At 27.1% G+C, this 26,276-nt stretch overlaps 1 protein-coding gene across 6 annotated transcripts in view; it reads left to right on the top strand.

Annotated features, from left to right (window-relative positions):
* The window catches only part of tai (taiman), a 286,233-nt gene that overhangs the window by 78,410 nt on the left and 181,547 nt on the right, over positions 1–26,276 (top strand). For all 6 annotated transcript variants that reach the window (XM_067262741.1, XM_067262740.1, XM_067262739.1 and 3 more), the window contains one exon: positions 4,607–4,693. The gene's annotated coding sequence lies outside the window, so the exon portion shown is untranslated. The remainder of the gene's footprint in view (positions 1–4,606; positions 4,694–26,276) is intronic.

Raw genomic sequence — 26,276 nt, 5'->3', positions numbered from 1 at the left:
TATACATATGTATTTGATAAAACAGCCAGGACAGTAAATTTAGAAACTTACAAAGAATTCTCAGAAGAGACAATACATTAAAAGTGTCTTTATATCTTATTCTTCATGTTAATGTATAATAAAATAATTTGTGTTAAACTAAATTAAAAATATGAAACAAGTAGCTTTATCTAGTATATTTCATTCTTATTAGTTTTTATCAAATGAAGAAGAATATTCCAAGAATGTTATTTAAATTTAAATAAATATTAAGCAGCACTTTTGGACTACAATGTTTGTAACAGCAACAAATTAAAGTTATGCAGTTTCAAACAAGTAAAACTTAACAAAGAATTATTTATACAATATGCATGTACTGTACAGTACATCTGACAGAAGAACTAAGGAAACTGTATGGACTGGAAAGTTAAGATCAATGGATATTGATAATAACAATCACTGTGCAGAGTACATTTGATATTCAGAGATTTGCTTTCAGTGAGAAATTCAGTTTATTATTTAATAATGTTTATGGAAAACATGATTCTCCTGCAACTTCAATTGTTATGGTAGGCTTAAACTGGCTCAGACTTAACAACAGTGATCACGTCTTTTTGTACAAAGCGATTGTGTTTATTTGCATGAAGTTTACTGTATATAACAGCATTGCCAGATCATAAAATTTAATGTTTCTGGAAAATCTTCCAAACAGGTTTGACTTCTCCAGATTTAAAATGAATATTATATAAGAAATATAAAAGAAATCATGATACAGGACTATCTTGGCTATTATTCAATACAAGCATACTACAGTATTCTGTATAGCTTTGCTAAGTATATATTGTACATAATAAATATAGGAGTTATCATGGATGTTAGGCAACATAAGTAATGACTGTTATGTTATTTAAATAATAGTAATTTGTGACTTGTGCATAGTAACTTTATAGTATAAAATAATACACCAAATATATTTGCAAAATTTTATCATTGTTTTTCTTCTTCAACTTAGATTTCATTTAAAATCCTTGTTTGCAAGTATCGTCTTACATCTTTTCTTTTTGTCTAGTCTGCAATTTCTGGTTCACCAGATCTTTTTTTCCACCTCATCCCATCATCTTTGTCAGAGATTATCTTGGAGTTGTTTTCTGGGTGGGATGAGGACTAGTAGTAGGCTTGCTGCAAAATTTTTATCAGTAAATACATTTTCAAAATAAACTTCAAATATCATTACTGGAACGAAACATAGTTTAATTTTTAGTTTACAATGTATTAATAAATTGCAGAGTAGATTTTTAATTATATTTTATGAATATATTTGATAGTCATTTAAGTTGTTTATTTTAGTAATAATCTCCTTCACAAATTAATGATGTATCAGTTATAGTCAGAGAGATATTTCCGATAATTTAACATTATGTCCATATTCACAATCCAGAATTGATTCATAGTCACGAGGTTAACAATTGACATGTATTTTGTGTTAAATATGTGAATTGTACATTGATCAATTTTTCACTTTGATTGTTGATAGTGGATTCAAATACGGATGTTGAAAAACCTCTTTTAAAAAACCAAAAATTCAGCAGTTAATGTTACCTTAGGTAGCCAAGATGGTGGCTCGTCTCTAATTTCAGCAAGGAAACAGTGGGACACACGTTCTAACCTAACTTAACCTAACCTATTCTAATAATTGGTTGCTAATAATTATGGTAATTTATTAGAATAGGTTAGGTTAGAACGAGCGTCCCACTGTTTCCTTGCCAGAATTAGAGACGAGCCGCCATCTTGGCTATCTAAGGTAACATTGACCTTTTGAATTGTAATGTTTGGTTTATGAATTAATAATTTGTTAGATTTATGATTTTTTTTAATAGCATTTTTAGAAGTTTTTATTTTATATTTACATCCAGTTTTTGAAATACTGCTGTGACTTTGTACTTACATGGATGTTGAAATTACTTTTTCCAGATGTGTTACGATAAAAGGCAAAACTATTTGCATATTAGTGTTTTTTTTTTTACCTTGTATTATTTAGTTATGATGTAATTCATCGTATATATGCTACTTGTTTAATTTTAATAAAAATATTTTTATGTAAATTGTTTAATGGAATGTTTGTTGTTGTTTTTTGATTTAGTTCATGGTTATTCTCCCCTATAAATGCTAATAGTATAATGTTGCAAAATTTAACCAATTGCATGTTATTAAATTTATAGTTTAAAATTACATAAAAAATATGAAATATTTGCTTTTGATCAGTGAATTTTCTTTAAAATTTAAATTCTAGTATGGTAGTCATTGCTGTTTTCCCCCCCTCTTTGCGTTAATAATGTTTTGAAATGTTTAACTAGCTTTTATTTTCTGTGGGACATCTGTTTTCATTATTTATTGAACTAGTTTTTTAGACCAACTTGCAGATTAATTTAACAAATAAAAAAGTTTTACCATCTGCTAAATTCACTTATTATTTTACAACTGAAAATTTTCATAATAAAGTTAAAATATTTTCCGATATATCATTATTGGTACAATAATTTATTCTTTTCCACTATAAATATATGAAAATTATGTATAATCGGAATTTTAATTAAATAATTTAAATAAATTTAGGCCTAACTGGAAGAAAAGAATCGGCCCAAAGCGGGACTCGAACTCGCAACTTCTGCTCACCATGCAGATGTGTTGCTAATTACGCGACCAGGATCTCTGGTCCAATCTCCCCTTCCAGTATTTAGCAAGGGATGGTGCCTAATGCCTAACTCTAGTACCAAATCATGTATAATCTTCTAAAAATGTGCAGTTTATTGTATTTTATATTTATGTTTTACTTTAACATTCTGTACTACTAGTTTAAATGAAAAATATCAATGTTTTTATTTATTATTAAAGATAAATGAAATTTGTAGAAAAAGTTTGTTTTATGTGAAAAGCTTATACACAAATCAAATTGTTAAGAATTCAAAATCATAAAATTGAATGCCGTAGAAGATAAAAGAAAAATGCATCAAAGAAAATAATATACTGAATTATTGCTTTTGAATTAATAATAGTAATAAATTTGTAAACAAAATAATGCAAATATTCATAAAAAAAGATTAATATTTACGACGTTTGGTTTACAAGTTGTTAATTTGTTAGATTTATGATTTTTTATAGCATTCTTACAGTATTTAAAAACTTGAATTTGTTTCCTAGATAATAAATTGAAATAGCGTTAACTTTTTATTTAGTTTTCTGGTTTCTTAATTAATTCACGAACAAAAATATCCCACTATTAAGAAATCTAAACGGCTTACAAACACACTGTCTAAATATTTGATTTATGAATTAATGTGGCTTTTTAAAGTAATTAACTCATTCTTTAAGTATTTAAAATGTCTTTCATCATTCTTTAATTTTATTTGTTATGCATTATTTTGCATTGATTATTAAAATTTAGTTAAAATATATTTTGTTGTTTAAATTTAAATTTAAATAACAAATTAATTTTTATTGTTTTTCAAAAATTATTTTAATTAAGATTTTTAATTTTTGAATAAACAAAATTTTTTTTAAATCTTAACGTATTTTTTTTTTTTTCATTATTCTGCTTATAAAACTCATTTGTATGTGTGTATAATAGATACTTTCAAAAAAATTTTTATTATGAATATTCATTATTATGCATTAATATAAAGTGTTTTTGTTTCAGATTTTACGAATTACATAGTATCGGCTTTTTTCTCATTATAATTCCTGTTTTCATCACTCCACTATGAGTTTATACCAGGCCTGGCCAACCCACGGCCCGTCACGTTAAATTGCGTGGCCCGCTAAGCGATATTATATATATCTATTGAAACTTCTGTTTCCCGTTACGTGTATACCAAAACAATTAAATAAATGAAAATTTGCGTGTGTTGTCGTTATAATGAGCAAGTACGAGTACGAACTCTTGGTATAACAATAAAATCTTATTCATTTCGTATTTGTTTTACTTTTTTAAAAGCATGTTTGCATAAATTGTAGCCCACCGTAACGTTACGCGTGATTAAAGTGTCCCGCGAAACAATTTGGGTTGGTCAGGCCTGGTTTATACCTTTATTTTATGAACTTTTCTGTTTGCAAAGTTTGTGTTCCTGCAAGTCCGTTCGTGAAAAATGTATTCTAAAATAATTTGAGTAATGATTATTCCAAAAGATCTTCATTCAAAGTTTTTCGAACAAAATTAACTGAGTAACAAAGTGATTAATGATTTTGAGTAATTATAACTTAAGAAGATTATAATAATTATTTTTACATATTAAAACAATTACTAGTGCTTATCCTACAGGCTATTTTATATTATTACAGTAATAACTTTTGTATAAGTTTGACAGCTGTCTTTCTCATTCAACAACTTAATTATCTCCTGAAAGAAGAACTTGATTTTATTTTATTCAATTTATTTTTGTAAATTTATCTTCAGTGTAATTAATTGTTTTTTAAAATCAATCTTAAATCCGAGTGCTCTTGAAAAATTCCAGAAAAATATTTTTCCATTGCTTTATTTTTATATCACGTTGATATGATTGATAACTATTTTATTTATGAAATATTTTAATAATTGCGTTCAAAATATTTAAAATAACAAATTTATTTTCAGATTGAATTATTTGATGTGAAATTATGAATCAAAATTAAAGACCAGAAATTTTAAAAACAAGAAAGAATAATAATAATATTTTTAAAGGTAATAACTGTTTTGATAAAGTATTTTAAAATTAAATTCATAAATATCTAATGTAATAATACTTTTTCTAATAATTAGATACAGTATATTAAATAAAATGTTGGGTTAATATTTTATTAGACATTTATATCAAATGATCTACTGGATTTTTATTAATTCAAAAGAAGGCAATTTGGCTAGAGGTTAAGAGATAGCTTTGGTTAGAGATAAATTTAATAATTATAAATAAATAAATTTTTAATTTTAATTTAGAATATTCTAGTAAGGAATCGGTTTGGAGCGGGGCTCGTACCTGCAACTCCTGCTTGGCATGCAGTTGCATTGCCGGTTATGCTACCCGGACTTCTGTCTGACTTTTTTCCTTTTAGAGTATTCTAAATTAAAATTGAAAATTTATTTATTTATAATTATTAAATTTATCATTGACTTGCAGCTTAACTGCCCACCTCTAGCCAAATTGCTTTGTTTTGAATTATTAATTAGCCTTAATGTAGCCTTGTTTAAAATCATCTGGCAGATTGCTTGATATTACTAATGTACCAGATTGTGTATGTTATTACATAAATATGATTTCTGCTTATTTATTGTACCTTTTTTTTTTCTCTTTCTTCTTCTGAAGACAGAGATCAAATGACTGTTTTAAATTTGTCTGTAATTATTGAAAATAATGCAATTATCTAATCTGGATCAAGTTATTATTTTTTTTAACAGTTCAGATGAACAAAAACCTTTTGGGAAGTAACAAATTTATGATATCTTCACTTTATTTTTGTTTTTAGAGATTAGAGATTGAATTTTAATTATTAAGATGCACCCCCATTTCAGCACAAAATATTTAGGAAAAATGTATTTAATGTATTCAAGTCATCTAATGCCTTTAGTAGTTTGCACCAATGTTTTTTTTTAAATGTTGCATTGTTGCTTTCTAGTTTAAAAAAAAGGTAAAATTATTAGAATACATCCTTTTATTTTTCAGGGAAAAATAAGAGTTTATAAAGTCATTTACCATTAAAATGGGGGATTTATTAATCCAGTAACTAACACCTTATTAGTTGCCGAGGGAGTTTTATTAAGAAAACAAACGTTTTCGATCTATTCCATAGATCGTGTTCATCTATTCCGTGTTCGTCAGTTTGAACCTGAAGATGATCTATGGAATAGATCGAAAACGTTCGTTTTCTTAATAAAACTCCCTCGGCAACTAATAAGGTGTTAGTTACTGGATTATTTATTTTTGCTGAGTACGTTTATGGTCAAGGTGGATTTATTACAGGAACTGAGCTCAAAAAATTTCCTGACAGTACTGTATACAGCAATATTTTTAATGCTTTATTGACAGTAGTTTTTATAATTTATTGATTTCAGTAATAAATGCATGGGATTGCAAGGACTTCTGGATATTGAAAACACTTACTAATTATAAATTTGTTATAATTATAATTACTTGTCAATTACACTCAAACCTGTTTTTTGTGCGGTATATGAATTTCAATCAAATTGGTATACCGCACAAAAAAATTGCACAAAACAAATCACACAAAAAAAATCACACAAAAAAGACCACACAAAAACAGGTTTGAGTGTACAATTTTTTTATTGTTAAGAAATTTTAAATTACTGTACAACTTTTTGAAAAATTTACCCAAGTTATGTGAAGTTTAAGTTAGTGGGGGGTTTACTATAATAATAATAAGATAAATAAAATGTGTTATTGTTTAATTAAAGAGTTGGATTAGATAGAAGTTATCTGTAATCTAGTAAAGGCTGGGGAATTCATTAATCTAAGGGAGATTGCAACTTCTCATATAAGATGCAGGGGAAATTTTTTTTAAACAAAAGTCATGTCTTACATGCAGTAAAATATGGTAATTGGTTGCATATTTGTTGTTTGTATTTTTAAAAAGTGAAGAGATCTAGTAAAAAATGTATTCATTAATCACAGAAAAATTTCACTATAACTGACAATGATTAATAATGTACATAATGAAGACTCATTGCAGTAGTTACATTACACAGAAATTCATATAAATAATTAAAAATAGAGAAGCACAATGGGTTTTTTATTAAAAAAATAAATTGATTAATCTACTACATATATATATATATAGTAAATTAATAGATGTGTTATAGATTAATATTATATATATATATATTCAAATACATGCAAAATCTCAATTTATTTCTTTTTCAGAAATAATCTTTAGAAATAGTATCTAATAGAAGACAGCCAATGTCTTCTATTAGTGACTTTTCTGAAAAGAATTTTTAAAATATATACTGGAAAAATATTTAGAATGTAAAAAACTTACCAGTGCTATATTTTCAAAACATATGAAACAAAAGTCATTAATTTTCATTTGGAAAAAGTTACAATGGTCAGTAAAGGACATGTTTTGTGCTACTTCAGTGAAAGGTGAATTGTGAAGATGCATTGTATTTTTGCCCTTCTCATTATTACAGAGATATTGGGAATATACAAATAATATATTATGAATATTGGAACATAATTTAATTTACAGGTGTGTGACTTTAACCATTGAAATTGCTGAAAACGTTTGATGTCTTTTTTTTGTTTTTTCAAGAAGAAAACTACAAGTATATATAAATATATATATATATGTATTTGTTTTATTTATTCATTTCTGAAATTAATATTTCTCTATGTCAACATCTCTAAACTTGTTTTATTAGTTAAACTAAACAAAGTGCCATATTATTGATTTACATACTGCTAAGTTAATGATTATAATTATTGACTTAGCCATTTAATAACCCAATAATTTGGTATTTTGTTTAGTTTAATGTTTCTTTGTTGTATTCAAGAGTTAAAGAAAAGAAGTTAGAGATATCAGATTCACCAGTATCAAGACTATTGAAGTAAGGTAGCATTCTAATACTACTAAGCATTTCTTGTTGACAAATACTAAGTTAAACTCCATGCCAAATGTTGCAATATAAGAACATATAAAGTGAACCCATTGTCAGATGGCATTTAAAATCCTTTAATAATGCAAGTACTTTCAACAATACAGAATTGTTGTCATCAGGCTAATGAAGATCTGGAATTTGGAACAGAACTCTTTCACACGCAGTATAAAACATGTATACTTCACATGGAGGAGTTCTGTTTCAAATTCCAGATGTTCATTAGCATGATGATGATAATTGTGTGTCATTAAAAGTACTTGCATTATTAAAAGAATTTTAATGTCATCTGACAGGATGTTCACTTAATCTGCTCTTATATTTCTTGTTGAATGTTTTTTACATTTTGAAAGAACTTCACTTATTAATTATTTTTATCCACATTCAATAAGGCAATAAAAAGTATGCTTTTCATACCATTAGGTGTTTTTATTTCGGTAATCTTGATTTTTTTTAACAATAAAATTTGGATCAATCAGTTCTAGGTACTTATTTCAAAAAAAAAAAAAAAAAAATTTGACCTAAAATCCTGGAGTACCTTGAAAATATTTCCTTTTTGATTTTGGCAACAATTTTTATTTTCTGAAATGAGTGAACACAACATTTCCTTAATTTATCTCAAACAGATAAGTTATCAATATTTTGCATGATGTATGCTTGTTTACTGGAGACTAAAATTCAATAAAATAAAAAACCATCCAGCACAATTCTTTAATATTATAAGAAAAGTTTTTGGAAAAATTGGAAATCCACAGGGCGCAGAAGAGCACACATTGCATCAATTATAGGGATGCCGACGGTCTTTCGACCGCTTAGAAGTCTTTTTGTGACGAGTTGACTTAATTCTATATAAAAGGCATAATTAAACTTAGGATATTCCTGGATGAATTATTCTATTATTTATTTACTTTAGACATATCGCATTTTTGTATTTATCGCTTTTATTCGTAGCATGTTACTTGTTAATTTTTATTGTATAACCGATTATTTACAATTTGTTTGAGTAGTTTTTTCGAATTTCACATTCGATTTAAGGAAAGTAACTGATGATGGACGCTTAATGCGTTTGAAAACGTTCTTATAATATTAAAGAATTGTTTGAATGGTTTTTTATTTTATTTTGCACGATGAACGGAGCTCAAAAATTCATTCCAGTACTGTGAAAGTATTAAGAGCACTTTTCAACAATTTTGCAGTATGTGAGCTAAGTATTTGCTATGCTGTTTTCAGTTAAATTTTTTTATTGCATTACATTATTTCTTATTTTTCTATACTATAAATTTAAATATATTATTTTAATGACGAGAATTAAACATAAGCAACATTTTTATTTAAAAACTGTTCATTTAAATAATAATTCAGTTAACATTAAAAAAATTTAATTTAATTTTGATATAGTTTTAATTTAATATTTTTAAAATGTTCAAAGCATTGGTGGTATTCTGGAAATGGAATGGATGACATCTGTAAATGCTACATTAAAATAAAAATAATAAAAATAGGAAATTTTTTAGAATTAAATTTCTCTCTTATATTTGAATTAAATATAGCAGAAGAGAGGAGAATTCGGAAGCTTATCAGAAAGTAATAGAATGAACTGTTTTTGTTTTAAATTATTATATAATGCATATCAATCTAAACTCTTGCCATAATTAATCAGGCTATTATTATGCTATAATTATTAATTCATATAAATATGTACAAAATCCATCTGTTATAAGAAAGGAATTCTATATTTAATCTTATTTATTATATTTAATAAAATATAAAAATACAGAAGACAAAAAGTCTTTGAACATCTGGCTTTACAATCATAGTTATTTACTCTAGACAGTTACTGGGAGGATGTTTTATTTTATGTATGAAACAACTTTTTGCTTTATAACAGTGACAGAAAAGTGTGGGTTTGATATGAAGACAATTCACTCTTCAATGTTAAATATCTTAACCAGAGGAAAAATCTTTGTATGAGGCTACCTATATATTTACTTCTATTATATACATAGTAGTGCCTCATACTTTGAATTTTTTAATTTAATTTGTTTTGGGAAGTTGTTTGAACTCAGAATTATTTGAAATCCAAATAAATTTTCCCGATTAGAAATAATGGAAGTGAATTTATCCATTTCCAGATCTTAAACAATACTCATTTCAATAAACTTAAACAGAAAATATACATAATTCAAGTAAAAATAACACAATTAAACACTGTAAATAATAAAATTGCAACATGAAAACAAGAAATAAAATACATAAATGCTATATAATGAAATGAAAATATCTTTTATTGTAACTTAGTGAGACTAAATGATGATGATCCACTTCTTAAGCTCACTGTGTAGCTGTACTAGTACATCTTAAATTTGGTCCGCTTTCATGCTTCATGTTAAGTTCCTTTTCACCTCAATTGTTGATAAAACCTTTCTCTTAGACTCTTTCTTTCACACCCTTCTTGAATGCCATGGTTAATAGACTGTGTTTCTGCATTAAGGGAATTTTTTCACACAGTTCGTGCAGTTCAAATGTAGAAGCATTATTCAAACTCTGGGTCTAATTTCTTTCGAATTTAGCATTTGAACTTTGGAATGTTTAAAGTTAGAATCATTTCAAGTACGCAGTATCTCTTTATATCGTATAAGGACATACAGTAGAATGCAGGGCCCTCCGTTTTGGAAATGGACTATTTCAAATACTAATTTTCTTTTTCCATTTGTTCTATCCGGATTCAAAATCCATTCTACTTTCAAACAAGGCTTTACCTGAAAGGTATCTAGAGATAATTCACAGATATAATAATAATAAATTATTATTTTAGCTTAATTTTAGTCATAATCAAATATATTAATTTTTTTGTACTCTGAAGAAGGACTTTTCAATATACTCACCATAAAACCTTTTATTTCAACCAGCAGGAGTTTCATGTAAATTTGGACAAACGTTTTTGACTTAATTATAAGTTTGCTTCAGGTCTCCAATTTTTTGTTCTATTTTATAATTTATAATATGAAATACTGCTTAAAAAGTTTTTTAGTTGATTACACTCAATTTAAAATATTCTTAACAGCACTAGTATAGTATCGATAGTTTAAATTTTTATATTGTTATACAGTAGAGCATCGATTATCCGACCCCCGATCAACCGTCACATCGGTTAACCGACCGCGTTCTTAGTCAGCAAATTCAAATGTCCGCTAGTGATGTGATGCTACAATATTTGGCTATGTCTTGGCTACTTTAATATTATTTTTGTTAAATTTTTGCGTGTTTTAGCTGGAAACACTGGCTCGACCACGAAAGGGAGGCCAGTATTTAAACCAGGCTTAATTTTCTATTTTTTCTTTATTTCTGTATTTATTTTGTGCAAAATAAAGAAATAATTTAATGATGATTATTATTTTAAAAAAAAATTTGTTAGGCTTAATATCGACGAAAATTCAACGCGAAGTAGGTTAATAGCGATATACTAATATGCTTATTACATGGGATATAATAATATACTATTACACTATACTAATAATGTATTTTTTCATACTTTTTGGTTATCCGTTTTTTCAGTTATCCGACCAACCTCAGTTCCCAATCGAGTCGGATAATCGATGCTCTACTGTATTTATAAGAGATGTTAAAATGTTTAAAGTAATAGAATGAGTTTACTTTATTTGGAGAACGTAGTTATGTAAAAAACTGCACTTTCAAGCTTGGGAATTGAAAAAAATTTGTAAAAGGGAAAAGTTATTTCTGTGGGAGTATAGCAACTGTTCAGCTTAGCTCTATGCGAATGCTTTTAATTCAAAGAGAATAGTTGTTTCTATAGTAACGATCTTCTTGTTGCTTTCTTTGGTTACCAAAAATGCACTTTTAGTCTGAAAAACTTGAACTGTTTTGCTTTATAAGTAATTTTTCAAATAAAGTTAATATATTTCATGATTTAAAAAATTAATATGAAGCGTGAATTTATTTGATTTTGAGAAGCATTTTAATGCATTAATCACATGAATCATGAATATAATTTTGTATAATATTTAAATATATTACTATGGATTATGTTTAGATAACATATATAAATGAAACAAAAATTAATGACAACAGATAGAGATAATTCTCTCTAGCATCGACGTTTATAACGTATAATTTGATATGTAGTTTGGTTTATTAAAGAAATTTATCTTGCACCAGAAAGAATATAATGTGAAAATTTCGTGTTCATATTTATTTTTATAAGGTTGTTGGCCTAAATACATTTTATAAAATTAGTACGAAGAGTTATGATGTTGTCTAAAGTTAAATATTTTAGTTAAATTATTATTTATCTTATACAAAAAGTTTCATCATAATATATGCTAACAAAGAAATTTGTTTCTCTACAAAAACTTATGATTTATATACATAATTTTCTATGTCTAATTCAAAAAAAACCATAAAAATATATTCATAGAGGACAGTGACTTCAACAGACCTGGAACAGTGATGTTATTACCTTGTTACAGCCTCAGTGCTAATAATTTATGCCAAGGGTTACTAACATTTAAATTAGACTTAATAAGTTTTGATGTATCTTAACAACATATCATTTAATCAAATTTATTAGAAATTGATGTTTTAAGTGCCGTAGATCAATATCAATGGACGTGTAACACATTATGCAGGATAATATAAATTCTTTAAGCAAAATACCATTTTAAAATTCTCTGGTATGCATATAAATATATTTTTTTTCACTATAATTTGCTTGAATATTTTGTTAATGATATTATCATATTTCAGAAAGAGGAAATGAATAATTAAGTATAATTTTAATTAAGAATAACCATCTATATTTAACCCAGTTTTTAACATGTTTAATATATTTTTATATATATAAATTTTTAAAAAATTTAGATCACTGTCACTCGTAGCTGTAAAAATTGTATCAAAAGATGACCATGACATAGTTTCATTAATTTAAGCAATTCAAGTTGTTAACATTTACATAAATTATTCAAAATCAGAATATTTAATTAAATTAGTCTTAAGAGTGTGGAAAAAAGTTTTTAACAATGTAAATTAGATTCCATTCACCATAAATTTTATTCTTGTTATATGAAATATGCGGTTTATCTTCCTAATTTCATTCTTAAAAAAAATAAAAAAAGATAAAAAATTATGTAATGAGTTATGAATCATATAATTTATGCATTAAAGGCAACCAAGCATAATTCAGTTAATTTTTAATGAAGGCTTTTAAAATTTTTTCTTATTTAATTTTATTATTTTATTAAAAAAAAATTGGAACCGCTCCTTTTTTGAACATTTATTTTTTAAATGCAACGGTGTAAAGATATAAAACAAATTTTATGATATTTTTCGTGTTTTAAGTTAGAAAGATGTAGAATAAATATTACAATTTATATTAAAAGATTTTCATATAAAGCATTCTTACTGTAAATTTTACTGCAAATTTTGAATTTTGATTGTGTTTAGAATTAATATTGCAAAAGATTCAGAAGGTTTGCTTCAATTTTGTAAACCTGACTGTTAGATAATCTCTCTTAAACATGGATCTGTATGATATTTCAAATGTTTTATTAGAAATTATAGTTTTTGATCCTTAAAACAATTCAGACATTTTTTTCCCTTTCCTGTGAGCACTAAGAGGGCCTTCTTTCATACCAGACCTGTAGCTAGAGCTCTAGAGAATTTCGGCCATCCCTTTCCAGTGTTTTAAATGGCAAAATTCTGTTTATATATTTATCTTAAAAATGTAAATAATCAATTTTTAACATTTAAATTTTGAATATTTTTGTTCTTTTCTTTATACATTACATAGCTATATTCTATTCTATTATATTAAAAAAATTTTTTTGAGGACCTGCTCTGGACTCCCTAGATTCCCAGTAAGGTCATTCCACAGTTTGCTAGAGCCACTGCTACTATAGTTGATTTTTTTTTTCAGGTTTTAGGCCCTTTTCCATTCAGAGAGCACTAAAAGGTCGTAACTGTTGTTGGTCTAGTAGAAACTCATTTCTTGTCTGTCATGGATTTGGACAAGTGCACAATGGGATGGCCAGGTAGTGAGGGATACGGATTGACGTTTTTGGGACAGACCATACCTAAAAAAATTTCTGGGGTGTTTGTCATTTGGATTCAGTTTCTGGTTTCCAAAGTTCCTAGGCTGATACCTTAATTGCCTTGGTGATTTGTCCAGTTTAGGCATTTTAAACTGATTAACGTAATAAAAAAAATATTTTTAATTGTATTATGAAATACAAGAAATATTTTTGCGTAATTATTCTATGCATATAGATTTATTCTTTATAAGAAGTGTTTTATTGAAGTGAACTTCTAAATAATTAAAATTTAAGTGCTGTTTGACCTTATGGATCATCTTTAGATGCTTCATTACGTCTAAAAGAATAAAATTAAATGTTAACATTCTAAAGAAAAAAAAAATTATAAATAATTTTAAAATTTAAACATTCCATTTACATTTTTCCGATAAGTTTTCTGATACCTTTTGCATGGTTTGGTAACATGATTAGAATGTTAGCATTTACTTCTGTTCTTTTAGAAATAATTAGACACCTGATTATGGGCTGAAAAGGGTCAAAGGCATTTGAGTTTGAAATATTTAAAAGTTTATGTCAATAAAGCATAGTTTTCTTGTCATTTTGAATTCTGGTCGGAGTTTTGAAGTTTTCAATTTTATTGTTTATGTTTTAGATAGATGTTCTTTAATAAATATATCATTATTGATTGATTGATTATTTGAAAATTTTAGAATAAAGAAAAGATTCTTAAATGTTTGACATTTTACTCATCATTTTTTTATTGACAATGAATTTGACAGATTAATAGACAATGGAACTAAAATAAAGTCAGCTGCTCTTCACATTGTATTCTGTTCAAAATTCTAGGAAGAAAAATTAATGTACTATAAAATAACAACATTATTATTAAGTCTAATTAATACACGAAATTTTCAAACGTCTCTCACAATTCTCTCGTAAATAAAACTCCTGCTATGGATTATTGTATATAGTATGTTATCATTAGTAACTTTTTCGAGTAATAAGCAGTAAAAGACATTTGAACTTATGATAAAAATAAATAGGACTTGGAAGAAATTCAATGTAACATAGACTTATACAAGTTGCAATGGAAAGGCATATTAGTTTAAATTTAATGCTGTTTTGTTGTCCATAAATAAAGCAGTGTACATTAGTTTTGTTGAGTTGAGCTTTCTATATTTATTTTTAATGTTTGTCATAATTAGATTCATTATACTTTTAATAAACATACACAACATTTTAGATACTTCAATTTCAATACTTCAAATAATGAAATGATAAATGTTTTAAGTAAAATATAAATAATTTATAAATTTATAATTCAAGTAAACAGTTGCTCTTAAAATATTGTTTGGCTGACATTTTATGATTTAAACTGTGTGTATTTTATTTAAGATTTAATGTCATGTCATATATATTTAAGTTTCTTATTTACACTTATTAAAATTTATATGTAATATTGAGAATGTATTGAATTTTTCATTAAAAAAATATTATAGTTTTCTAAATAGAAACTATATTACTATTTTATAAATAAGATGTGATATCAAATTTTATTATTATGCTTTTATCCATTTTATCTATTAATTTTAAATTTTATATTAGTTAATTTTTAGTAAGTATTGTAGACGATTTTTAAAAACATTTTTATTAAAAAAAAATTAAGTAGTATTTTAAAATATATGCACATTTTTTAAACTTATAATTCATTTTGTATCTAATACAGTAGTAAAGAATAGGAAATAATTCTTGCAAAGACAGAATGAGATCCCAAAATACATATATCATGATTATGCTTTTTGAATCTGCTACTTTTTGTATAAAGAATATATTGTCCTTAATTAACCTGGCCTATTAACTTAGTCCTTATTTGATTATTTCATTCATTTCATAATATTAACAATTTATTCTCTTTTTCTTTGTTATAATAGCGAGGTTGAGGCCGAAGTTTTAAACGCGTAAACGTGTACGTCGGACGTTCAGCAAGCCTAAAAGTTTGATAATGGCATTTGGAATGTCGAGCCATATTTTGCTGACTTTCCAAATGCCATTGTCAAACTTCTAGGCTTACAGGAAAGCGGCGCCGAACGTCCGACGTACATGTTTTCACGTTTAAAACTTCGGTCTCAACCTTGCTAATATTACATTTTTGCTAAGGTTTCATTTGTAAAAATAAATGTAGCATATCCACTTGTGACTTGTAACATTCAGCTTGAACAGTATATTTTTTAATATATGTGTAATTTTGTCTCATTATCCAATCTCCAGTAAATTGTTTAAATTTTTTTAATTAAATGATGTTGAATTAATGGAAACAATTGTTATCCGTTCATGGTTTTGAACAATACATTTAATAATGCTTAAAATGGCTTATTTTCTTTAGTTTTAAATTGTTGGATTGATAGATACACTAAGCTGCTTTGAAGATATTATAGTTTGTTATAATTATTTATTATTTTACTATACATAATTAAAAGTTTTATATATTTTTTTTATTTGCTAAATACGTTGACCTATTATTAAGTACATTCTAAAATAAGAAATGGTTTAACTGTAGGACATTTAATAATCTTAAAATAAATTTTCATAATTTTAATCTGATAAAATATTTTAAGTCAAAAATTCTGTTGGATGTTGACGAATTGTGGAATATAATACATAGAAACCCTCTTGAACTATTCTCATATGATTTCAATTGATCTTGGCTGTGATAAATTACCAATATACTATGATGGTTATTCTCAACCAATGGATCATAAATCTCCTTTGGGATTGATACCCATGAGATGTAAGAATTCTAAGAAAAATCCTCTGGAAAATAAAGAATTTATTCCTTTTTCTTTCTAATAAAAGCAATCCTGTCATATTGGTTTTTTCAGATTAAATCATTGAAAGCTGTAACTGTTTATAAATAAAGATGAGGAAGTTTGCATTATTATTCTAAGAAACTAGTAAACACCATGCCTTTTTGAAGTAAGATGGATTAAGTTAATTACATCCGCAAAAGATTAAGTGTAAAACATTTTTTCAGATTCATTAAACAAAAATGTTTTTTGTTACTACCGGTAAATAATTTAACTTTCTTTTATAAATAAAGCCGTGGAGATAGGGAACATTTCGTTGTTGTTCATAAATGTAGTAATTTTTTATTTCGGAGAGATTTTTGTCTTTAGCATTTCAAGAAAATGTTCCCCTTTAATCATTGGTAAAATATTTAATTTAGTGTAATTATGTAAACGAACTATAAATATAAATAAAATAAAGAGTTCATAATAAAAAGTTAGTGACAAGTACGTTACGACATTAATTTTTTATTGTGTACTATTTTTAATAAATTAAATTTTAATATATAAGTGCATTTTTGTGTGTAACTGTATAATATATAACTATATTTTTGCAATTTTATTTATTGAATATATATTGTAACATAAAAATTTTGAGATCATTAAATTTAACTGTGTTTAATATTAACATTTATTAATTTTTGTGTTGTTAGATCATTTCTAAACTAATTTTATATTAATCTATAATTTTATATCTATTTATATGATAAAGAGTAGTAGTAGTATATTTAACATTGATATGTAATCGTCAATAATTTGTTGTCAAATCATGATGATTACTAACTTATATAAATAGGTTTTTAAAATTTATTTACATAACAGATGAATATCTGAAGATTAATCTAAAATTTAAATATTTTTCTTCTTTGTCACTTATCAAAATGTATTTAAATTGCAGAAAAAATGGTATAAAATTATATAGTGCAATAAACTTCTTTTTTAAAATTTTGTATAAAGGAAACTCAATCTGACAATTGACATCTAATGTTTAATTGCATTTTTTGTCTTCCTTCCTCATTCTTCGTAAATGAAAAGATGAGTTTCTAACCTTTTTTTTTTAAATAATTGAATTACACCAATTGGCTAAAAAATTTCATTTATATTAAATTATCAACATTTTTTTATTGACTGTAAACTACTAGAATTTATTTATTAGCTTATTTTATTTATCAATTGTAACCATTTACGTGCTTCTTTATTATCATCGTTTATTAAGTTATTGATATTTTATAATTTAGTTCTTTGTTAAATTGATTTTACATTCTTTTATACTTTTTGATGAAAATTATGTCAAATAAATTTTTTTATTAAAAATAGTTAATGATTTTATAAGGGCATTACACTTAGTCATTTTCTCATAAAAAACATTTTATAATTTATATAACAAATTCCGTTCTTGATGCTTAATATTCAGTCGTTTCTGTTAAATTTGTATGTTATTGAATTTTTGCTTTTTTTCTTTGATGTTCAAGCAAACTATTTAATTTATTTTGTTCATTATTTCTTTCCAAATTAAGAGAATTAGCTTTCTTATTAGAATGTACAAGTCTATAGAATAGACTCTAATGTTCAAATTAATATCTTTACATTTTTTTTATGAATTTTGAAACATGCGTGTTTAATAATATACAGTAAAACTAATATACAGTATATATTAAAATTTAAAATATTACTGTACTTTACTTCCTTGTTTTTTTTGTACAGTTTTTTTTAATATATTACTGTATTATTAGTCATAACAATATATGGTTGGATGGCCAAAACAGATTTTAATATTTGATTGTAGAATCAATGCTTGATAAGAATGCTTATATATTCTATATTAGGAGATACTTTGATATATCTCAACTTGTCACTCAGATCAGCATTTAGTGTTTAGTCGAAAACATTAGGTTTTTCCAATTGAGGTGGGTCTTCCTTTATGAAGGCTCATTGTCATCCAGCTTTTCAGTTTTGTAATCTGGAAAAATGCTCGTGTCGCATTGAAAATAAGAACAATCTTTGCACAGAACAATTTTTTTAACATTCCAATACAATATCACTAATTAATAGATCAATAAACAAATAAATTTAAAAAATAAACAAAGTTCAAACAGTCTTGGATCTAATTTTCACTGACTCTGAAACTTGTCTGCATTTGGATTGTAAATAACGTGGTCTGTTTACTAACCATCCAATTGTAGAACGGATTGAACTCGCAATGAGCATAAATAGAAGATCCTCTTATTGTCATGCTAGATAGCATGGTTTTTTTAGTGATTAAATTCCCCATTAATGATGGAAAATTAAACTTTAATTTCCCCATTCTTTTATTTTTTTTATAATTTATATTTCATTTATATAATTTGAAGGGATAGTTTTTCCCCCTTGTTATTTCTTGTCATTTAAAAATAAGAATGACCTCAGAACTAACTAAATTATTTAAAATTACTTTAAATTATTGGATTTATGAAAATGCACCGCTGCTGTTCATACAAGAATTATTAGAAGTTTATTTTTATTTACATAGTTTAAATATAATTATATTTTTATGAAAAATTTAAAAGTGTAAATTTTTAAATATCGCATAGAATTTATGGCAGCCTCATTCAAAAGAATATTAAAGAAAAAAATAGAGATTATATTGATAGGTAAGAAAAATACTTAAGATTATATATATTTAATGACTTTTTATGAAAGAAAGTCAGTTATCTTGAAATAAAAAAAAATAATAATGTAAAGAAAAATACAACTAAAGAAGAAAATGACATGAGAGACAGAGATAAAAATCAAAATGTATGCAAGAGAACAGGTGGAAAAAAAAGTAAAAGTGTATAGAATTTTAATGGAGAATGGGGAGACTTTTGTTCTTATGACTCACTCTAGAATAGCATTATTTAAAATAACATACAATAGTATTGATATGTATATGAAAAAATGTATAAAAAAAAAGTAATAAATTATTTATATTTTGCTTGTAATATCATTTACTTGCTGAAAAAGCATTGAAATTTCCTCTTTTTGAATTTTATAGATTGTCTATTCCCAATATGTACAAATATAGTTTTATTTATATTTACTCAATGACAGTTGCTTAGTCATACTTCCTTAATTTATATATATAATATATACATGTATATATACATCAATTTTTGTAACACATTTTTATTCATTCCATGCATATTTTTGTTTGTTAGGATTTGTTTATCTTGAATTCACAGATTAGACAAATTATATAATTATTATTCTATGTATATTATAATCAAGATTTTATTATTTTTCATTTTGTTTTAATTAAAAATAAAATATAAATGATGTAAAAATAAATATTTGATTCATTGCATTCTTCTGCTTCTCTGCCATTAATCATCAAAGAATATCTTTTTTCATTAATTACCTGTTTTCTCACAGCCTTTTGATAATCTGATAAAACAAAATTGAAAAAAGTTGTCTTTTATATATGCAAACAATAAGTAAGTAAATAATTATAATTCTTAAGAAAAACATAAAAATTAAAAAGTAAAAATAAAAAATAACAACAAATAATGCCTTATTGATCCGATGTATTCAAATACACTACTGGACTATCTGCCATTGACATTACTACAACTATCTACAGATAAGATTTAATTAAATTTAAAAATCAAAGAAGATAGAGTTGTGATACGAAAAGAAAAAATATGTAAATGATAAATTTAAATGCAAGATCTATATGCATTTCCATTCTAAGATGAAATAGAAAAGGAACGTAAAAAACAAAACTCAGTTCTGCATTGAGAAGCTCCCGGTCTATGAATTTAAGTCGAATACAACAGACAAAATTGAAAATGAGTAAAGTGTAATAATGTATTTGTATAGTGTAAAGTACTTCTATATATAAATGAAATTCTTGTATGATTATTTGTCCAAGAATATTCTGTTTTTCTTGAGAAAAGGATATTAATTGTTTCACTTTCCGTCCAATTCATTTAACTTTAAATGGAAATTTTTATTGAAATAACCTCTATATTCCATTAAGCTATATATAAAGTTTATTATGAGTCTTAACTTTTCGATCAGATGATGATGTAAATAATTAAAAAAAATTTATTTGGCTCCTATTTGGTGTTTATAAGGTGGTTGTCATATAACTTTTAATTGGTAACTATGAAAGAATCCTTAATAAAAGCTATATTAAACTTTAGAAACCTAATAAATGATAATACTATATGTCTACCGACTCTCTTCTTATCCCCTTTTTATTAATTAATTCTCAATTACTGTTATATTCCAGTTATTTTAGGAGTTATCACACAGAGATTTGAAACCATTATTTTATTGTAAAACTATTTAATATACTATACAGCATTCAATCTGATATCTAAAATGCATTTTGCTGTTCCCTCTTCAGTTAGATTTCTTGTCGGAGTTGTACACAACATTTCCAGACTCAATGCGATATCCTCTATCCTCACAACAATGTATCTAAAATCATACATTTATTAACCTATATAGACTATGGTTCACTGTCGGCAGTTACCCACTACTACATAAACAGTATACTTCTATTTTAAAAAACTGTAGTTAGTATAATTTACAATATTTCCTAAACCTAATATATATCCTAATACAATATATCCTAAACCTTTTAAAAAAAACTTTGATCTTGCCTGTTATTTTTATCTCACTCTTTTGATTATTTCTTTATAACAGTAATTGAGAATTACCTAATAAATTATTGTCTGCTTTTAATTACATCCTATTCTATATTCTTATAAAATATTTAAATAAAATATCAGTAATATGTCCTTAATTTATTACCATATTAAAAATTTCAGAAGCATTCATTCAACTCTAGAATATATTTTATTAATTAATAAAATGTAATGATTTCTATTCTGGTGGAATTAAAATTTAGCAGCTGTTTGTTTATTTTTTTTATTATGCCATATGATATTATAATTAAGGAAAGAATGAATAAAATGAAAAATAGTAATTTATTAAATGAAAAATAACAGCTTTATATATATATATATATATATATGTAAATGTATTTTAGACAACAAAAAATTCAATAATAATGCAATTAAAAAATGTAATAATTTAAAAACCTCATAAATTTTTATTTTATTACCAATAATTTGCATAGTTGATAGCATGTACAAAATTGAAAGTAGTTTACCTTGTTAACTCACTCATTCTATATATATATATATATGTATTTGTTTGTATATACTGTGCTTTAATACATATAAAATGTATAGACAACAACACTAAATTCAAGTTTAGCAGGATTTTAGTTTTAAAAACTATTAAATTAATTGATATTGGCAAGTGATAAAATGTAGTTAGTTTATTATAAGGAGGAAGATTGAGACAGGCACAGTTATTTTTTTTAGAGGCAGTGTGCTTTCTCTTCTGCTATTTATAATTGAAAGTTATTTATCATAGAGAAATTCCCTTAACTGCATTTTAATTTTGTATAGGAGGATGCTGAATATATCCGGTGATGTCACTTTTATTTTAAAATAAGTGGTGGCAGTTCGGAAGGGATACGAAGTTGTTTTCGGCGAGACTGCCTTTTTCCTAATCTCGAAAAAATAAGTATGGATTAAAAATGCCAAAAGATTAAGTTAAAATATTCATTTTTACAAAATCAAACTTTTCATCTCCTCCTTTCCATTGAATACATTGTATTGAATCAAATATTTTGTCACACCATCAATTAAAGTGTACATTCATTATACATAATAAATATTATTGAAGTGCAATTGCTAGCATTTTATATTAGGATGTAATTAGTAAACGTCCTTTTTAATTAAAAAATAGCACATTCAATATTTTTTTTTCTAGTTTGAAAGAAGAAACACAAATCCATCCTGGCAAAAATGTTTTTTTTTTTTTTTAAATAAAAAATAATTATTACTGTAAATTGTAATTCAAACATTAGGATGATAGCAAGATTTTGTGTTATATAATACATTTATTATTAGTATTTTTTTTAATTATTATTAATTTACAAATTTTTATATTAAAAACATAGCTTTATTTCTCTGTAAAGCTTTTATTTCTGAAATCCCTGTTATATATTAAAAGAATGAAATGTTAGAACATATTTTAGTATACAAGCATATGTGATCTCTTCAACACAGCAGTAGTTCAATCTAGAAATAAATATTATATCACGTTTATATGTATAGATTTTTTAAAAAAATATTAAATAAATTTCTTCCAGAATATTGAGTAATTTGCATACAACAATGTAACAGAAGTATCCCATATATTTATGGGAACACCGGTGTGACGTTTCTTCTCTAGTGTAAGTGCGTGAGTGGTGTTTTTCTTTCCCTTACTCCCTCCCTCCTCCGTTGTTCTTCAGCTCTGCGTGTAGTTTTTACAGGTGATTAGAATGTGGCAGGTGTTCCGTGGACAGGCCCTCCCGCTGGGAGGTTAGGATATTTAATGACATCAGCTAACGGGCATCAGCAGGGAAGGGGAGTTGTTTGTCTGGATGGTTTAACTTCCGCAAAGACGTTATTAAAAAAAATCTTTAAGTCCGTGGTACAGGAAGGGCGACTTTATTCTAACACGAGTATTAGCATTCCTCGTTTAAACCCACGTACAATCGCCGACCGATCGTCTTACAACAAAGGACTCCTTGTACGTAATTAAATCTTTATCATATATAGTAGAAAAGGAAACATCACCCACTTATTATCTTAGGTACCTTCATTAAGGAACGTTCGTTAGACAAAGAAGAGAAGATGACGATAAAAAAAAGTCGATTGTCAAGTGGATTAGATTTCACTTCTATCTCATAAATATTGTACTGTACGCTATTTGGCATTCGTTACACAGAATATACCGTAATTGTATAAACAGTGGGGGAAAAATTTAATAATGTCGGATATTATGCTGTGTTGCTGTCGTGTTATATTCTAACATAACGTCGTTAAAAATAGTAACGCGGGATAAGAGCACCGGGAGTGTCACGTGTTTCTACCTCCTCGCTAGCAAAAACTTTCAAATTTGCTTTTATAATATTGAATTTGCGCGGTTCTCTAGAAGATTTCTTATATGTTTTTCCCAATAAACTCGTCTAAAACACTTTTAAGACGTTTACGCTCTTCACTTGTACCCCATTCGTGTTCTTAATGTTGTTTGCAGCCGGTCAACTATCGATCTCGTTGGTCATTTGCATAATTTTTCAGTTCCTCGTGGCACATTTCGAAATAGGCCGATTGACTAGATCTTAATTTATTGCTATTATTGTTAAATATATATACATTTTTTTTTCCCCCTTAACTTTCGTTCTCCCACGTTTTAAAATGTTCGATTTAGTTGGTCACCCAGAGTTGCATTTCAAGTTTTTATGCAAAACAAACAGGAACATCGACGAGTGATTTACAATTCTCCGTGTGTTTGGGCCACATTTGGTTGTACTCTGACAAGATAAATGCCCGTTTCCTTCCACGAAGTATCGACGAAATGCTCGGGAACGTTATAGCCTTTTATGAAGTCCCGTAATGATGTCGATTTGCATCTTAAATCGGGGTTGAAACGTCAATTAGCCAACTGGAGTGAAAATTTGTCGCGCCTAAATACAGACTTTTTTCTTCTTCTCTCGAATGGGGTTGATTGTAACGCGAAATTTTGTACTTATTTTTGTTACTGTAATGGTCACGACATCAGTCGATTTTAGTAGACATTTTTGTTGCCTTTAGCCACAAGAATGCCCACTAAACCACAGTAGTTAGCCACAAGAATGCGACGTGTCTATCAAATTAACTGAATACAATGGACATTTTTATTACTCCATCACTTCTGGTAGTGTTAATATTAACTCAATAAACAACTAAATTACTCGAAACTGCCGTTTTAGCGCGTTAACTATAACAACGATTAAGTAAATGTTTTGTAACTAGCAGTTAACAGACTTTAAACCTGTTAGCTCCATTAGCTTTGGCAGGTGTTAAACTAACTTAGTTACTGTGCTAGCAGTTTAGTTAATTGATTGTTAAATCCACTAATAACTTTTAAATTTGATAACGAAGATTTAGTGTTGCTGTTGAGCAAGCAGCAGACCGAGTTGGATAATTGGCCAGATTTACGGTTTAGTTAGTACGTCGGAGTCTAATTAACAAAGTTAACTTTGATGATTAGCACGCTATCTGCAAGGGTTATAAGTGGTTTATTAACTGTTAAAACCCTATTTAACTTGTTTTTCTTGCAGATTTTAAGTTGGAAGTGACGTTAACCCGGGTTCTGACAGCTGTTTAATGTGATTAATAAACAAGTCACCTTTTTTATTTTAATGGCGTATCTGCAAGGAACACGCTTACTTCTTTAACCTCTAGTTAAATTAACAGCTGATCTGTTTTGCGATTTTAAAGCATGCTTAATAAACTTCCGAAGACAGCTTCTTTATAAAATCTGCTAATAATAATTAGATACGTTGTAGAATAATGTGCAGTTTAACGGTTGTAATTTATCCACTGCAGTGACGAATCTGTTGACACAACTGCTTAGTGGTTTGTATGTTGAGGTTGACGCCGCGCATTTAATCGATTACCTAATAAATTTTTGTAAAAAACGGCAGATAAATAGCTAATCTGAGTATTAAACGAACTTGTGTAGGGATTACGGTCTATTGAATCGCTGCAAAAACTAGGTTATTGTTATTTATCTGTATCGGTTGCAGCAGTACCGGAATGGTTAACCCGTTTCATAATTAAGATTCGGTTTCGTGTCAAGCAGCGAGCTTTTCTAAAACATTTATCTTGCCAGAAAACGAGCCGAAAATATTGATAACTGTTATCCTTTTTTGTTGAAAACAAACTTGTTGAGCATAGTTAGTTCTTACCAGGAAAAAATAAAAATAAAATAAAATACATATGTTGGATCGCTTCCAATTATCTTTCTTTTCTCATTGACTCCGTTGGCTATTCGCATGTGACCACGTTAGTGTGGTCGTGACCTTTATTTCACGGTCAGAGAGATGACGTCAGCCGAACCTACCCCTCCGACTGCAATAATGAGCTACCGAAACTTTACACCTCTGTTTATCTGCCGATAAAATATCCGAAACGGCGGTTACGTTCCGGCATAACAAAATGGAGTTTCGTAACGGGACGCGTTGTTTGTAAATGATCAAAAGACGATCGCGCCCGTTCCAGCGAAAGCGATATTTAAAACACTTATAGAAGTAAATAACGTTACGCAACACCAGACAAGTTTATTGATATTCTCCAGACTAATGTGGCCGTGACGTCAGGTTTCGGCACGGAGAGTTTCGGCTAATTATGTCTTTAAATTTTTAAGTTACTTTCCAAGTTTTACGACGAGACGACGTTAAGTTGATGTTATCGATCGAACGTGTGTGTGTGTGTGTGTGTTTGTGTGTCTGCGCGCGCGTTTTCCGTCCATTACTGACGGGGGGAAACGTCAGAGAAATTCTTGTTTGGACGCTTAAATCACGCCACTTCTGCGAAATTATCCCTTTAGCCTCAGGCGTTGTAAAAGCGTCAATAAAATAAATTTTTATTGGCTTCAGATTTCGTTCGTAACTTTGACGACAATTCGAAGTCCTATCGCTGTGACGAATTTCGAATTTATTATTATTATTTAAAAAAAATAAAAATAAGGTTTCGGAGTCACTGACTGCTTGGTTAGAACGGGGGGAATCCCCTAGATGGTAGGTTTTTCGTATCGATCGATTTTATCCGCTAGGGGGTAAGGTTTTTGACTTCGCCGGCGACACGTGTCTATTTAGATTCGTAGGTGGAAGATGCTTGCCGGCCGTCTATAACG

The sequence above is a fragment of the Centruroides vittatus genome, unplaced genomic scaffold (genome assembly GCF_030686945.1).
Source record: "Centruroides vittatus isolate TY-2023 unplaced genomic scaffold, ASM3068694v2 contig_1507, whole genome shotgun sequence".
NCBI lineage: Eukaryota > Metazoa > Arthropoda > Arachnida > Scorpiones > Buthidae > Centruroides > Centruroides vittatus.
The sequence above is the reverse complement of the archived record's forward strand: the minus strand, read 5'-3'. Positions and strand labels throughout refer to the sequence as shown.